This window comes from Delphinus delphis, chromosome 3 (assembly GCF_949987515.2).
Source record: "Delphinus delphis chromosome 3, mDelDel1.2, whole genome shotgun sequence".
Classification (NCBI taxonomy): domain Eukaryota; kingdom Metazoa; phylum Chordata; class Mammalia; order Artiodactyla; family Delphinidae; genus Delphinus; species Delphinus delphis.
In genome coordinates this window covers 95,919,696-95,936,263 of record NC_082685.1, presented here as the reverse complement: position 1 = coordinate 95,936,263, position 16,568 = coordinate 95,919,696, and the positions used below count along the sequence as shown (strand labels likewise).

Here is a 16,568-nt window from a genome sequence, read left to right as displayed (position 1 = left end):
AAATTCTAGTTCTTTACTCTACCTTTGGAAGAGGTTTGATCTAAAACCAACTGTCTTAGTTTGTTTTTCTTTAAAATGAAGGAAGTATTACACATCTGTCTATGCTTAGTAGATTGTATGCAAGATAAAAGCCTTAGTTTTAAGCATAGCACCAGGCATACAAGAGCTAAACAAATACCAATTTCCTTTCTCCTTCCCCTCAAGATACTCTAAAGCAAAATTTCCTAAGCATTTCCTATGAAGTACCACTTTTTATCTTGCCATCCTTCTAAAACCCCTGGATCTGTTGCTTCTGGCTGACAGTGGCCTTCAGTGTGCCAAACAAGTATTAACTTTTTATGTTAGCACAGTGAAAAACTGTGAGAAGCTCTTCTCTAAACGATTTCTTTAAAATAGCCATTAGAAAAGACATCTAATAAGGTACTCAGGATCTAATTATAATGACTAGTCCCTAAGAGAACTGTTTCAACACAGGCATGAGTACGTATTTAACATCTTAAAATATTCTTCCCTAGAAGCAAAGATTCAGAACCTTGATAAGAATATCCAAGGGATAGGGCTGGGAATCCAAATTTTTAACAAGACTCCTAAAATTCTTGAGTCTGGGAAACACTACATCTGGTGAATTCACCTCTGGAAAGTGTGTTGTGGGGAGTTGGCATAGAGGGGTTGGGCACTTAGAGAAAAGGGAGGGAAGTGTTGAGATTTTATCACTTAGGAATTCTGACATTGTCACTGATTTAGCATTTTCAGGTCTGTGTGTGTGTGTGTGTGTTTGTGTGTGTGTTTTTGTGTGTGTGTGCGTGTTAGGTGGGAAGTGGGGCAGCTAACAATCTGTGGATGTTGTATTTGTAATTCATTCATTGTAACTCACATGTAGGAGGATGAGCTTCCTATGTTTAAGAAATCTTATTATGTAGTGGCCTCCCCACTCCTGCTCAGCTACTCTGATGCGACAAATTGGGCAAAACAAGTCTCTTCTCCCACTCTGCCTTTGGTAGTATTACTCTAGCTATAACTCAAATGCCTACCATGTCTGGACATGAAAGCAGTGAATGAAATTGACTAGTTTAGGGTGATAGAGAAAAAGATCTCCAAGTCTAAATTCAGTGAAAAAAGGATGATAAAAACATCATGTATAATATTCTACCTTTGTGTAAAAAAGGGGAAATTAAGATTATCTATGCATACTTTCTTACCATTGCCCTAAAGAAACTCTAGAAGAATACACAAGAAACTAATAAAAGAGATTACCTTGAGAGAATCTGGGGGCAGGTGGGTAGATAAGACACAAAGGTGGGAGTGAGACCTTTAACTATATACCAGGGGTCCCCAACCCTGGGCCATGGACTGGTACCAGTCTGTGGCCTGTTAGGAACTGGGCCACACAGCAGAAGGTGAGTGGTGGGCGGATGAGCAAAACTTCATCTGTATTTACAGCTGCTCCCCATCGCTTGCATTACCGCCTGAGCTCCACCTCCTGTCAGATCAGCAGCGGCATTAGATTCTCATAGGTGCATGAACCCTACTGTGAACTGCGCATGCGAGGGATCTAGGTTGCGTGCTCCTTATGAGAATCTAATGCCTGATGATCTGAGGTGGAGCTAAGGTGGTGATACTATCGCTGGGGAGTGGCTGCAAATACAAATTATCATTAGCAGAGAGGTTTGACTGCACAGAGACCATAATAAATCAGTTGCTTGCAGACTCATATCAAAACCCTATCAGTGAGTGGCAAGTGCACTCACCGATAAGCTGCATCTTATGGAGTAGACTGGACATAAGCAACACACTTCAGGTGTCACTGTCTCCTATCACCCCCAGATGAGACCATCTAGCTGCAGGAAAACAAGCTCAGGGCTCCCACTGATTCTGCATTATGGTGAGTTGTATAATTATTTCATTATATATTACAGTGTAATAATAATGGAAATAAAGTGCACAATAAATGTAATGCGCTTGAATCATCCCGAACCATCCCCCCCACCCCCACTCCAGGTTCATGGAAAAAGTGTCTTCCACGAAACTGGTCCCTGATGCCAAAAAGGTTGGGGACCGCTGCTATATACCATTTTTAACCAAATGAATTTACTACCTTTTTAATGGGACAAAATATAACAATATGTAGACAAACCAGACAAGAAGGTGGACTGAATTTGGCCCATGAACTGCCATTTGAGACATCTCTGTTAAACAAATCCCTAAACTTCAATTATTGAAGTCTGAACCTTTGATTTATTCATTCAGTTCACATTTATTAAATGCCTCCTAAGGCCCAGGCTTCATGTTCAGGGCTCTGTCTCTGGTCTCAGGGAAGCTTCTTTCTCTAGACTCCAGTGGCCCTTCTTGGTGAATATTTATTTATTTATTTATTTATTTATTTATTTATTTATGGCTGCGTTGGGTCTTTGTTGCTGTGTGCAGGCTTCCTCTAGTTTCATCGAGCGGGGGCTACTGTTCATTGCTGTGTGCAGGCTTCTCATTGCAGTGACTTCTCTTGTTGCAGAGCACGGGCTCTAGGCGTACGGGCTTCAGTAGTTGTGGCATGTGGGCTCAGTAGTTGTGTCTCACAGACTCAGTAGTTGTGGCTCACGGGCTCTAGAGCACAGGCTCAGTAGTTGTGGCACACGGGTCCAGTTGCTCCGTGGCATGTGGTATCTTCCCAGACCAGGGATCGAACCCGTGTCCCCTACACTGGCAGGCGGATTCTTAACCACTGCACCACCAGGGAAGTCCCCCTTCTTGGTGAATATTTTAAAAGAAATATATTTTTATTGTTTTGGCAACTTAAACTAATTAATATGTGTTTCCAAGTTGAATCTCCTGTGCATAGGTAAGACTTGTTTGCAGATTAGCAATATGTATTTGTAGACACACAGTTAATATTTAAGACGAGAAATACTTTGATCTTAACTATTTTGAAATAAAGTCTTCTTAGCCTTGTTTATTCTATTAATTTGTTAGGCAAATACTTGGTTCATTATCTCAAGATAAACTTAAACCCAAGCCAAGTCAAATTATTTCAAATTTAGATATAATGAATACATAGTAATGAAGCTTAAATATATTTGCAAATAAAATGAGAGCAAACTGTTCTCAATGAGAGACAGAAAATATCAATAAAGAGAGGAGGGGAACCAGGAATAAAATAGAAATCCAATCTATCTTCCCTTGAAGAAAAAAAGAAAAAGATGCGACAGCCTCCTTGTATCTGGTAATCTAATCTCGACACTTGTCTCTTCTGGAAGTGTAATTTTGGCTTCTTTCCTCACTGTGTACCCATCTCTTCCACTGTCCCCCGACCTTAACTCCTGGAAATGTATAGTTCATGTAGAAAAGCAACATGTTCTGCCCTCTGGTAGAATGCCCCTGTAAGGGTGCCAGTAGAACTTAGATTGTCTCAAATGTAGAAATATATTTCCCACAATGACACTGGGAAACCTTTCAGGTTTCTGGATTCTTAAAGATTCTGCCACCTGAAAATTCTATTGCAAAATCTACTTTGCTGTGACTAATTGTTAGGCAGGCAACAGAGTTATTCAAGACTAATATTACTGTTTTTGAACTGAGATTACTATTTTGAGAAAGCCTAACTATCTCTGTGGAACAATGTTTCTGATCAAAATGTTACCTCAAGAGCCCCAGAAAGTAAATAACTTTATTTGAGAAGAAAAAGATCCATTAACATTTTTGTCACATATGTCTGGTTAAATGATTTCTTCTGGGTGATAAAACAAGAAAATCATCACCATATGCTGCTTAATAAAACTTGTTCTAGTTTGAGAGTTAATACCACAGCTGATAGATTTTTGCATCTGTTTAAGTAATCTTTTACTACAGTCACCAAATTTAGTGACTTAAAATAGCAATTCATTGATATCGCAGACGGTTCTGTAGGTTGACTGGGCTCTGCTGAGCTTGGAATACTTGCTTGGAGCCTCTCATGTGGTTGCAGTCGGATGGTGGCTGAGCTAGAGTAATCTGAAGCCTTGAGTGGTTTGGACATCTAAGATGGCTTCTTGACTCACATATTTGGCTCCTGGGCTAGTATGGCTGGAAGAGCTAGAAGGTGGTCTCTCTCTCTTTCTATTAACACATGACCTCTTCACATGGCTAGCTTGGGATTCCTCATAGTAATACAATCTCAGAGTAGTTAGAATTTTTACATGGTGGCTGTTTCTCCTAGAGTAAAGTTTCAAGGGAGTCTTGCAGAAGCTGCAAGGCTTTTGGTAACCCAGCTTTGGAAGCATCACTGAATGAAACTGAATTTGTTTCATTCAGTTAGTAGAAAGCTAGTCATACACAGGTGCCAACCTATGTAACTCCCGACAGCAAAAGCAGGAACAATTTGAGCAATAAAATAAATACATAATATTGGACTATCAACCAAAGTACAATATAAGATAGGGATCCATTGGGTCCATACTGATATAAATGAATGATTAAAAAAATAAATAAATAAGTAAATGTGGGAGAAAAGACATCTCCCTTGAAGTGGCACTCCAAATAATTTATGTATGTAGATATTCCACCCTCAAAAAGGGGAAGCATGAATCCCCGCTCCTTGTGTGGGCTGCTCCTATTGACTTCCTTCCAAACAGCACAGAATAGAACAGGGGAAAGAAAGAGTATCTCAGCCTTATGATCAAGGTCAGTATCAACAGTGATAAATCATGTTGACAATATGTATCCTTGATATGTTGTGATAAAAATGACACTTTACTCCTGTAATCTTCCTTCCAAAAACCTATAACCCCAGTCTAATTATGAGAAAAACATCAGACAAGTTCCAATAGAAGGACATCCTACAAAATACTTGATCTGTATCCCTCAAAACTGTTAAGGTCATCAAAAACAAATTCTGAAAAACTGTCACAACCAAGAGGAAACAAAGGAGACAATGACAAGAAAATGTAATGTGGTATATTGGATGCAGTCCTGGAACAGAAAATGACATTAGGCAGAAGCTAAGGAAATCTGAATAAATTAATATGGACTTTAGTTAATAATACTGTATTAATAAGTTTTCATTAATTGTAACAAATATACCATGAAAATATAAGATGTTAATAATAGGAGAAATTCGGTGAGGGGCAATGTGAGAAATGTGTGTACTATGACCTTATTTTTTCTATAGATCTAAAACTTTTCTTAAAAATAAGGGTCTATTAAAAAAAAAAAATCTAGTCAAAGGGCCCAGATTTGAAGGGAGGGGACTACAAAAGGTGTGAAAAACAGGAGGTGTGGTTCATTGGAGGACCATCTGCAATAGCATTCATTTCACTGATTTTCTTCTGAGGACCGACCTCTCTGCCCCTATTCCCAGTTCATATGGCTGAAGCCTCACCCTTTGGTCCTAGAGGTAGAGCCACGACTCTGGCCTAAGGCAATCAGTGAGTTTCCCTGTCCTCACCAAAATCTCCTTACTTGTAACCAAAAGTAAGGGAATTGCATCTCCTTTGCCACAGGATAGTTTCAGTGGGCAGTGACTTAAGCCAGGGCAGTCAGAGTAATACTAGGACTGTTAGAAAAGTCGCTCTGGCTTTTAACTTGAATATATGTGAGGTGGGAGAGCTGCTGCCTCTTATCTTGCCATCAGAAAGGGAGTACTTGGAGGTGACAGGAACCACCAACTAGAGTCTGAGAAAGAAGCCAACAGAATGGGGGTAGCTGATAGGGATAGAATGAAAAGATGGAAAAAATGAGCTGTGGGACATTTTGGAGCCCAGAATCCATCCCTACTTAGAGGAGTTCTGCCTCTGGAGATTTCCCAGTCACATAAGTCAATAGTCTCTTTTTAAGTCAATAGTCTCTTTTTGGCTTAGGTCAGTTTGATTTGGGACTTTTTTGGTCCATTACAAGAGAAAAAGTTCCTAGGTGATATAATGAAACAATAATTGTCCTCCAGTTTATTTCTATGTTAAATATGATCAGAATATTATTTGAGTCCTACTTTTCCTTGAGGCTGCTCTGTTTATTCTCAAATAATTCATTATTTATCTAAAGATAAATTTGGCAAAGAGTAAATTGGTAAATATGTTTAAAACATTCAGAACGATTGCATAGCACACAGGAAGTGCCCAATAAATGTTAGATATTATAATTATTGCTTTAGCTTACTTTAAACGGCTAAAACTTTATTACGGCATCTCTCATCTGGTGTTAAATATGCATGTAGTTATCACAGTAAAAAATTAGATGAATCGTATAGCAAAGTGGCTAAAAGCATGTGTTTTATAAATTCATGGGGCTGGGTTCAAATTCCAGCCCTGCTCCTTACTTATGGGAGCTCCTTACTTACTTATGTTCAAAGTCAACTATGTTCTAAAATTATAAATGAAAAAGTTGCACATGCTGAACAGTAAGTTGAAAGAGATACTGTTTGCTAGGTGATCAGTGTCATAAAATTAAACTCATGGTGAATAAAGGGCATCAAACTGAAATTATATAAAACAAAGTAAAGGGGCTGAGATATGGTGTTATATGAATCTACTTTAAATACAAAATAACTTTTAAAGAACAAGCCAATGCTAATATTTTAATTGTTGTAATGGGACCATTTGGGTTGCAAGTAAGAAAATCCAATTAAAATAATTTTCTCATCTAGCAAGTCTGGAAGTAGCCTGGCTCCTGGCTTAGTGCTGTAATGATTGACTCAGTTTTTTTTCATCTTTCATCCAGCTCCCTCCCTGGTCACAAGATGGCTGCAGCAGTTCCAGCTATCACAATCTCACACCAATGTCCAGGTAAGAAAAGAGAACATCTTCCTTGTGTTTCTGTAGAAAAACTAAGTAAGAAACCTTTGCAGAAGAAGCCTGTTTCCCACTGTTCCATCCTGCACAGACTTCTCTTCAAGTCTCATTGGCCAGAAGAGGGTCACAAGGGAAATAAAAGTACCGGATTTGTTTGGATGACCTAAGAGTCACCTCTGAGGGCTGGGGCTGGAGCACTTGTCTATGTAAATGAGCACAGTTAGTTGTCAGGATGGAAGAAGAGGGGAATGGTTGCTGGGCAGGCAGACAAAAGCCTGCTACACTGACAAGCACCATTCCAAATAATCAGAAAAAGAATTCAATTGATGGAAGCATAATACTAAATATTATGCAGTAGTTAGAGGGAATAAGTGTACAGCAACATATATAGACCATAAAAGCTTAGTATTCAGTGAAAAAAGTGGGAAAGAGAATAAAATCTATTGTATAATATTTATGTTGCTTAAAAATACATGAACACTGGAACTTTGACCTCGTGCTATAAGGAGTGTAAGCTGGTAAAACCATTTGGGAAAACTTTTGGGCAGGATCTACTAGAGCTAAACAAAAGCATGCCTTATTTCCCAGTAAACTCATCTTCTAGGTATATACACATGAATGCCTATGTGCGCCAGACATGTCTGAGAATATTCGTAGCAACACCATTCATAACAGTCCAAAACTGGAAACCAGCCACCCAAGTGTCCATCAACTAGAGAATGGGTAAATAAATGATAGTATAGTTCCACATTAGAAGACTGTAATGGAATCCAGTGTTCACTGGAATACTATACAGTCATGAGAATGAATAAATGACTGCTCCATGCTACAACTAATGAAAGAAGTCTGTTACAATAGAGTACTAACTATATGATTCTATTTATATAAATTTAAAAAATGGGCAAAATTAATCTATAATGATAGGAGTCAAGATAGTAGTTTCCTTTTGGGAGAGGTTAGAGTTATTAGGCTGGGCTTCTGGTGAGCTGGTAATGTTTTATTTCTTAACAGGTGTGGTAGTTTCATGGGTTTATTTGTGAAAATTCACTGAGCTGTATATGTACCATGTTCATTTCTCTATATGCATGTTATACCTAAAATTTTTTCTTTAAAAAACTATGCACATGCAAAATAGCATTTATTTAATGAGTAAATGGGAATACAAAGAAAACTGAGTCCCTGCCTTCATGGAGCTTAATTCTAATAATAAAAATAAATGTAAAATAGTAATAGCAGGTAATACTTAAATAGTGTAGATTGTGTCGCAGATCAAATTGTAACCATATGAAGTAAATACTATCAGCATCCGCATTTTAGAGCAGAGGAAATTAAGGCATAGGACTGCCTGCTGTGCACTCTACCACATAATAAGTGGTAGAGTGAGAATGCAAGCCTAGTAACTCTATCTCTAGGGTCTGCCTTTTAACCAGGATGCCCTATTGCCTCTCATGCTACTGAAGGAGAAAGACAAAAAGCAAAGATAGGTACAAAAAGTATCTCAGGTGGCAATAACTACAACTGAGTAAAACCAAGGTACAGAGGCAGAAAGTGATAAGGGGGATTACTCTTTAAAATAGGACGATTAGGGAAAGTTCTCTCCCTCCGCCTTTTTAAAAACAAAGCGACATTTGGACAAACACATGAAGGAAGTGAGTGAGCCATGTGGACTGATCAATAAGTGTGTCAGGCAGAAGAAACAGCAAGGACAAAGGCCCTGAGGTGTGCATGTTAAGTTCAAGAAATAGCTAGGAGGCCAGAGTGGCTAAAGTAGAATGAGATGTGGGAGAATGGGAGGAGACAAAAGTCAGAGTTAGTGGGCACCAGATCATGGATAGCCTTGTAGGCCTGTGTTTGTACTTTATAAAGATACGTATATATATCCAATGACTTAGATAGTAAACATATTAGAGTGAGTGCTTCCCATAGGGAGAGGAATGGTTGAGGGAATCATGACTAAAAGAATTAAATACAAGGGAGGGACATAGCACCAACCTATTAGGCCAGAGTGTCATGAGTATTATTAACTCAGTTCTACACCTGAGTTGTGGGGCAGAGGTGGGAACAGCTCTGGTGTAGCCTTTAACCAGAGAGGACTCTATACTCCATCTCCACATCACTATAAATTATCCAAAAATTAAAATGATTGCATCAAATCTCCATTTCAGAGAAGAAAGATATGCCCTAAGAATGTTAGGACTTCTCTGTTTCTGATGATTCGTTCCCATGCAAGTGGCAGGATTTGTAATGGATGGCACTGCCTTTGGCCTGCCGTGTGGCAAAAGACCTCTTTTCGTTTTGGCAAAGCATCTTACCAAAAGATTAATAAGACATAGTTCCTATAAAAACATATTAGCATCAGTCTTTTAAAAACTGTATGATTTAATGGTTTAATTTTTTGCTAGAAATGTCAGGACTATGACAAACTACATGAATTGATGCTTAAAACATTGTGATTTCTTTAAAAACAAACATCCTGCATGCACATCAGTAAACCCCAAGAAGCATCGAGCCTCCTTATTTGTATTTAAACCTAAATAGGTTTCTTTTGTCCAGAAAAAATTTTATACTTCATTGGTAATAGGAAAGATCTTGCTTTAGGTTAGAGAGATTTTTATTTTGTTCAGGCTAATTATTGCAAATTTTGCCTCCTTCTTTATTTTTGGGATCTCAAAACCCAGAAAAGTATCTTTTAAAAAAGGACAATTGTCCTGTAACTATTCAAGTGAAATAATATTTAAAAGCATTGTGTCCTGGGAGTTCAGAAGTTGTACTTTTGACTTCATTAAGGACTTTCAAGGAAAAGAGAGTAGAAAGAGAACCATTTTCTGTGATTTGACTCGCAAATGAGCTTCTAGGTTCCAGATCTATATTAAAATGCAATTGTAAAAGGGGTGGGCACTCTGCACATTAATTTATAATGTGTCTATTAATCAGTTCACTATTTATTGAATGTCTCCTGAATGTCAAACACTGTGCTAAGTACCTGGGATATATTGATGAGGGAAAACAGACACAGTCCTGCCTTCATAGTGCTACAGGCTAGCAGGGCAGTGGACATCAGTAAAGTCATTACACAAGCACATATAAAACTGCAAGTGTGATGAGCACTGTGGAGAAGAGGCTCATGATGCAATGAAAGCCTGTATGGAGGACTTTGGACTAGACAGGTTGGTTAGGGAAGGCTGCTCTGGAGATATGATGGTTACATTCTGATATGAAGGAAGAAGGTAGGAATTAACTTGGAGAAGGAGGAAAGACAGAGAGTGAAAAACAGAGGGAAAAGCCAAGTGATTAGAGGGAACACAGATCTGAAAGAAAGTCAGTTCTGGAATTCTCAATTAGAGAAAGGAAGAATATAGATGAAGGTTATATTCATTTATTCATTTAATTAAAACGTATTGAATGCCTACTGTATGCCAAATCTTGTTCTAGAGGCTGGAAATATTAAACAGCATTGGCTTTGTTGTATAAGTAAAGACATTAAAAAGTTTAATCATGCAGGGATTAAAGGGTGGGGTGGTGATATGATCATATTTTTGCTTTGCAAAATTAACTCCAAAATGGAGAATGGATGAGAAGAGGCCAGAGTGTATTTTGTGGACCAGCTAAGAAGCTAACCAGGTGCTCCGGCTGAGACACAAGGGTAGCTTGCATGAGGAAAGTGATGCTGGAGGTAACCAGCATCACCGGGTGTGGACAGTTTCGAAAGATGGTTTAGGAAGCAAAATAGGACATTGTGATAGGTTGAGGGGGCAAGGAGAGAAATGTCAAGGATGTGTCTGAGGGTTCTAGCTTATATAGCTAGATGGGTTGCATAAAATAATGGCAATAATAATTAACATTACTAACCGCTTTGACCTGAGTTTTGGGGTGGTAAGGGGCTATGAGTGGAAATTACTGAAGTGTAGTCTTTAGTCAAAGTAGAGTCCTTCCTCCAACTCACCATAAGTGACCAACAATGATTGCCTCAAATCTCCACTTTTTTTTGGGGGGGACAGAGTAAACATGTCCTAAGTATGTTAGAATTTCACTGGTTTTGATGATCCATGTGAACAGCAGAGTCTTTTATAAGCTGCACTGCTTTGTCCACGCAGTGATGCCAAGAGTCCTTTTCTCTTTAGACACAGCATCTTCTGAAAAGAACAGTAAGACATAGTTCCCAAAAAGCAAAGTAAGTATCCAATGGAGGGGGTATAGCAAGGAGTGGAGAAGAACGCACCCCAGATGCTCAGCTGGGAGCCACGTCAGATCAAAGCCCAGAGCATGGAGATGCAGTCTGTGAGGCTGGAGCATAGGGTGGGACGTGTGGCCTGGCGGGAGATGAGGCAGAGGTGCAGGCCGAGGTTGCATGCCAGAGGACCCTCTGCACTTTGCTGAGGTTTAACTTTACCCGAAGGGCAGTGGGGAGACGTTGAAAAGGTTAGGAAAATGTCAGGAATAAGATTAGATTTGCATTTTAGAAAGATGACTTTATAATAATTTAAGCTATCCTTATTTTATGAACTTTTTCTGAATGTGTATTATTTTCACAATAAAAATGATTTTTAAAAAAGGAAAGCCTATTTTGTCTGATAGATTGGGTTAGACTCGGCATGTGAGACAAAATATAGGGAAACCAGTTAGAAAGCTATTGCAACAGGAGGTTGCTAAAATGGAGGAGAGGATGCGAACTTTGCAGCCAGGAAGACTTAAATTTGGATAGACCCTGGCTGTACCACTTCTTGACTGAGTGAACTTGGGCATCTGGTTTTCTTTTCTGGATGTCAGTTTTTTTCATCTGTAAAAATATGGGTAACAGTACCTCCGTACCTATTTTCTGTTGTGAGGATTATGTATGAGAAGTTCTCAGCATACAGTACTCTCAGTAAACGTAGTTCTTATTAATGTTAATGATGAAAAGAGTCTGAATTAAGGCAGAAACAATGGGAATGAAGAAGGGGAGAGTAGATGGTAATGATGTTAAGGAGGTTGATTATATAAGCTTCAGGGACTGACTGAATGAACGTGGAGGAGCTGCCATCAGACTTCTCAGGGATCCCACTTGGGTGGAATTAGGCAGATGGTGCTCGCATTCACTTAGAAAGAGAAATCAGGAGGGTTGGGTTGTTGGTTTGGGGGGTGGGTAGGTTGGGAATGAGGGGGATTATGTCAGTGTGAGACTTGTTACACTTGAGATGCCCCGAGGACAGCTGGCTGTATGGGTCTATAGCTCTGTGAGGAGTGGCGGCTTCAGAATGGATATTAGGGAGGTAGAACTTTCTAATGAACATATGCTCAGAGTAATGAGTAGAAGGCCAACGTTAGGGCCATAGGGAACATGAGCATTTTAAGAGGACGGCAACAGAACAGGAGGCAAGAAAAGGGGAATGAGAAAAGGAAACAATAGTCATATATGTTAAGAGGAGAAGCAAGAATTATAAGCCAAGAGATAAGAAAATTTCAGGAGGAAGGGAGTGGTTAATACCGTCAACTGCCACAAAGAGGTCAGCTAAGGTTTTCATGGAAAGAAAAAAAGCATTTGATTTAGCACCTGGGAGTGAGTGAGTGTGTGTGTGTGTGTGTGTGTGTGTGTGAGTGTGTGTGTGTGTGTGGGGGGGGGTGGTGTTACAGTCTTGCCAGAGCCCCTTGAGTGGAGCGGTAGGGTTGGAATCCAGATTGCAGTCTGTGCAAGAGTGGACAGGAGGTATGAAGTGGACCTGGGCTGGAATTGTCCTCTGTTCTTTTTGCTAGGGGAAAGGGAAAAATAGGGATGGTGGAGTTTTGTTTGTTGGTTTTAAGAATGAACTCTTGGGTGTGTGGGGAAGTAGCGAACCTAGAGAGAGAAAGAATAAGGGTGATTCTGCACTATGTGGGAGGGGTAGAATTTGCCAGCACAGGTGAAGGAATTAGCCAGAAACCAGGAAAGGGAGGTCACTTCCTTTGGAATGAGAGGAAAGCTGGCACAGATGGATACGGATAAAAATAGGTAAAAGCGTGGGCTGGAGAGGTGTGAGATGTTGAGGAAGTTCACACTGATGATCTCAGTAGTCTTTGGGAAGAGAGTGGCGCTGGCCACAGGGCAAAAAGGTTAGGAAGGCTTGGTTTTACTTAGCTGTTTGGGGGGCCAGGAACAGTTAGTTGCTCACAAATGGGCTCCAGAAGGGACTGTTGAGTAGCATTCCAGTTCCTGCTGGGGTTGAAGGTAGCTTGCAGGCTGGATGTCCTCCACCAGTGTTCCCCGTTGCAGCCACGCAGGACTGAGGAAGGGGCTATCAGAAGTGACAGGGCTGAGGGGCTATGGAAGGGCAGGGCTGAGTGTGTGCAGGAGCTGACGGGGAGGCAAGGTGGACGGTTGTTCCTTGATCCAGAGAATGTAGGCCATGGTAGAGAGCAGGACTGGTGAGTGTGTGTTTAGGAATTTGAGGCCATGGTTTTAGCAAAACACATACCCTAACACTTAACCCCTGTAATCTGAACAGAGAGGTGCAGGGTGAGGCCTGTGGTTATCTACATGGCTATTTTTAGTTTGATGGTCCCTAGTTGGTGGTCCCTCTTGTTTTCACTTTCCTGGGTGGAGGCAGCAACTTGAAAAAAACCTAATTAGGGACTTCCCTGGTGGTCCAGTGGTTGGGACTCTGTGCTTGCACTGCAGGGGACGTGGGTTCAGTCCCTGGTTGGGGAACTAGGATCCCGCATGCTGCGTGGCATGGCCAAAAAATAAAAAATTAAATAAAAACCTAATTAAAAAGAAATGATTTCTGTAATTTGAGGTCTTTGGACAATGGGAACACCAAAAAAGATCGTAAAATACTGATGAGACCAAAGCAGTATTTATACAGGCATTACAAACAACTTGGGCACTATTCTAAATTAAGTTAAAAAAAAAATATAGACAAGACAATGCATAGGTTATTCTTTCTTCTTTTCCTAAATTGCTTTAAATCTTGTATGTCATATCTTAGTGAGAGGAAATAAAATGGGGTATATGTAGCTACTGTTACTAGATTTTTTATTCAGGCTAGTGTTTGTGTGTGTGTGTGCGTGCGTGTATTTACCAGTCAAGGAGCCCCTCTGTGCATTTTTTGGCATTTGATGTCAAGTATTAGTGCTAAACAAGAATATCTGTTGGCGTTAATAACAGTAGCTAAAATTCTCTTTGCAGTTGACTGCAAAGATGGGAATAAAGTATTGAAATCAAACTGTTTAGGAATTTGTCTTTCAAATTAAAATATCTTTAAAATTCTGGCAGGTGGGCAAAGTAAGCAGCCAGCCTGGGGTTGGAGGTAACAGAATAGTTCTGGAAGGGACCAGTTATACCAATAAATGTTTGCTGCCAAGTGCTGCCTTTTAAAAGGAGTGTTGCCCCTTTTATGGGTTCCCTCTCTTGAACCAGTCTGGTTGGGGGAGGGAGTGGGGAGAAAAATTAAACCTGTTAGGGGAGCCCATCAGTGATTCTTATAGGCGATAGGGTTAGTGTGATGGCAACCAGGTTTCCTGCCAGAAGTCGACCTGGTGCTATAAAAATGTCAGGAAGAGTGTGCACAAAATGGAAACACAAAAATGCCAACTATAGGAGAATAGATAAATATATTGTAGTTAATTCTCACAATGTAATATTTACTTGCAATGAATGAAAGTACAAATATCCATGACACTTGGATGAATCTGTCACAAAATGTTAGTGAAAAAAGAAAATCCCAGGAAACTATATATAGTACAATACCATTTTTGTAACATTGAAAAACAAGCTAAGGAATAATAAACACAAGGTTCAGGATAGTGGTTGGTTACCCCTGAAGCGGTGAGGGTGGAGGGCACACAGAGGACGTCATGGGGAGAGCATATAAATAGATATTAGTTATTGTTAATATCATTGTTTAGGTTCAATGGGGTATTCATGAGTGTTTATATATCATTTAAAATAAAGTAAATAAAATGAGCCATGAATCGATTGATTGAGATAGTGCATCAGAAACCAAAGAAATGTGTATTTCTAGCAGCATGACATTGTGGGCAGCAAATATTAGCATAACATGGGCCCTGTTGACAAGCCCGGCCCTTCTCACTTGGTGAACAAGGCTGAAGAACCTCTTCCCACAGGGCTTTACCTTCTAGTACAAAGATGGACTACAAAGAAAGAATTTGACAAAGTCATAAATTCCGTGAAAGAAAAACAAAACCAAAAACATAATAATATCTCTTTGTGTAGTCATGTGCAGGTATGTCTCTAGGATAGATGTCCAGAAACAGATTAGTTAGATGGAAGGTATGTACATTTAAATTTTTGATAGATACTGTCAAATTGCTCTCCAAAAAAAGTTTGTACTAATTTACATTTCCACAACCTTCTTTTTCCACATTCTTGCCAACACTGGTGATTATCAAATCTTTTGGCTTAGCTAACTGGCAAAATATGACATCCCATTTTTGCTTCAACCAACCAATTTTTAGATGAGCTTTTGGCATGAGGTTCATTAGTGAATTGAAGACTCTGCATATTTCTTTTCCATTATTGGCCAAAGAATGGCTGTAGTTGTATTTGCCTAAAAGTTCTTTGGGAGGGGCTTCCCTGGTGGCACAGTGGTTAAGAATCTGCCTGCCAACACAGGAGACATGGGTTCGAGCCCTGGTCTGGGAGGATCCCCCATGCCGCAGAGCAAATAAGCCCATGCGCCACAACTACCGAGCCTGCGCTCTAGAGCCCGTGAGCCACAACTACTGAGCCTGTGTGCCACAACTACTGAAGCCCGCTTACCTGGAGCCCATGCTCAGCAACAAGAGAAGCCCGTGCACCACAACGAAGAGTAGCCCCCACTCAGCACAACTAGGGAAAGCCTGCGTGCAGCAACAAAGACTCAACGTAACCAAAAATAAAAAGAAATACATTTAAAAAAAGAAAAATTCTTTGGGAACAGTTGTGCCCTGTGTTTAGATCTATTAGTTTATAATCCATTTGGTCAGAAGTAGTGTTTACCTAAAACCCTTGGAGGGATGGAAGGGGAGGGAAGGGAGATTTATTCAGTGCTTTTATGTAGCAAGTAGTGGGCTAGGTGCTTTCACGTGTTCTCTCATTTAGTTTCTTCTTCGTGGCAGGCCCTTTGAGGAAGTTTGGAGACTCATAGAATTGAAGACTTGCCTTAGGCATGGAGTTAGGCAGTGATTCAGCCAGCTCTCACTTTGTTTAACATAATCCCCCCACCACCCCGCTTAAGCCTAACAGAAGATAGCACCATTTGAAGGATTTAGTCTTTTAATGGTTCTATTCCAGTTGTTTCCAACCTTGGCTGTACATTGAAATCTCCTGGGGAACCTGAAAAAAATACTCATACCTATGTCCTACTCCCAAATATTCTGATGTAATTCATCTGAGGTGTTTTAAAAAAAAACTCCCAGTGGATTCTACTGTTCAGCTAAGGTTGAGAACCACTGGTCTAATTCAGCTCCAGACTTCTTTTTAGACTTGTGATCTAATTGATCTCCAGATTTCTTTTTAGACTTGTATTCAGTACCTGTAATGCAATTTTGTGACGCTCTTTTGCCACCTTATCTCCTAAAAGTTTTTCAACTTATTATTTTTGGTTTATTTTGAGACTTTTGGAAAAAATCCATAATAGGCTTTGGAATAATTGCAGATATCCTGGTGTGCGATGGGTAGAAAACTGCATTACTAAATTGAGGTCAGGAATTGCTGAGCTAATTATTTCTCAGGTCTTTATTTTGCAGTTTTTAAAATCAGTAAACCAACTGCAACATGACATAAGCAGTCTTCGTCTTGAAGAAGAGTATCAGCAGAATATTAGTATCACTTACGACTTTTCACAAATACATTTTCATCTG

At 39.8% G+C, this 16,568-nt stretch overlaps 1 long non-coding RNA gene across 1 annotated transcript in view; it reads left to right on the top strand.

The window, feature by feature from the left end:
* LOC132423408 (uncharacterized) overlaps window positions 1-16,568 on the top strand; it is a 345,018-nt gene that overhangs the window by 72,274 nt on the left and 256,176 nt on the right. The window contains exon 3 of the long non-coding RNA XR_009518985.1: window positions 6,682-6,746. This is a non-coding gene — a long non-coding RNA (uncharacterized lncRNA). The remainder of the gene's footprint in view (window positions 1-6,681; window positions 6,747-16,568) is intronic.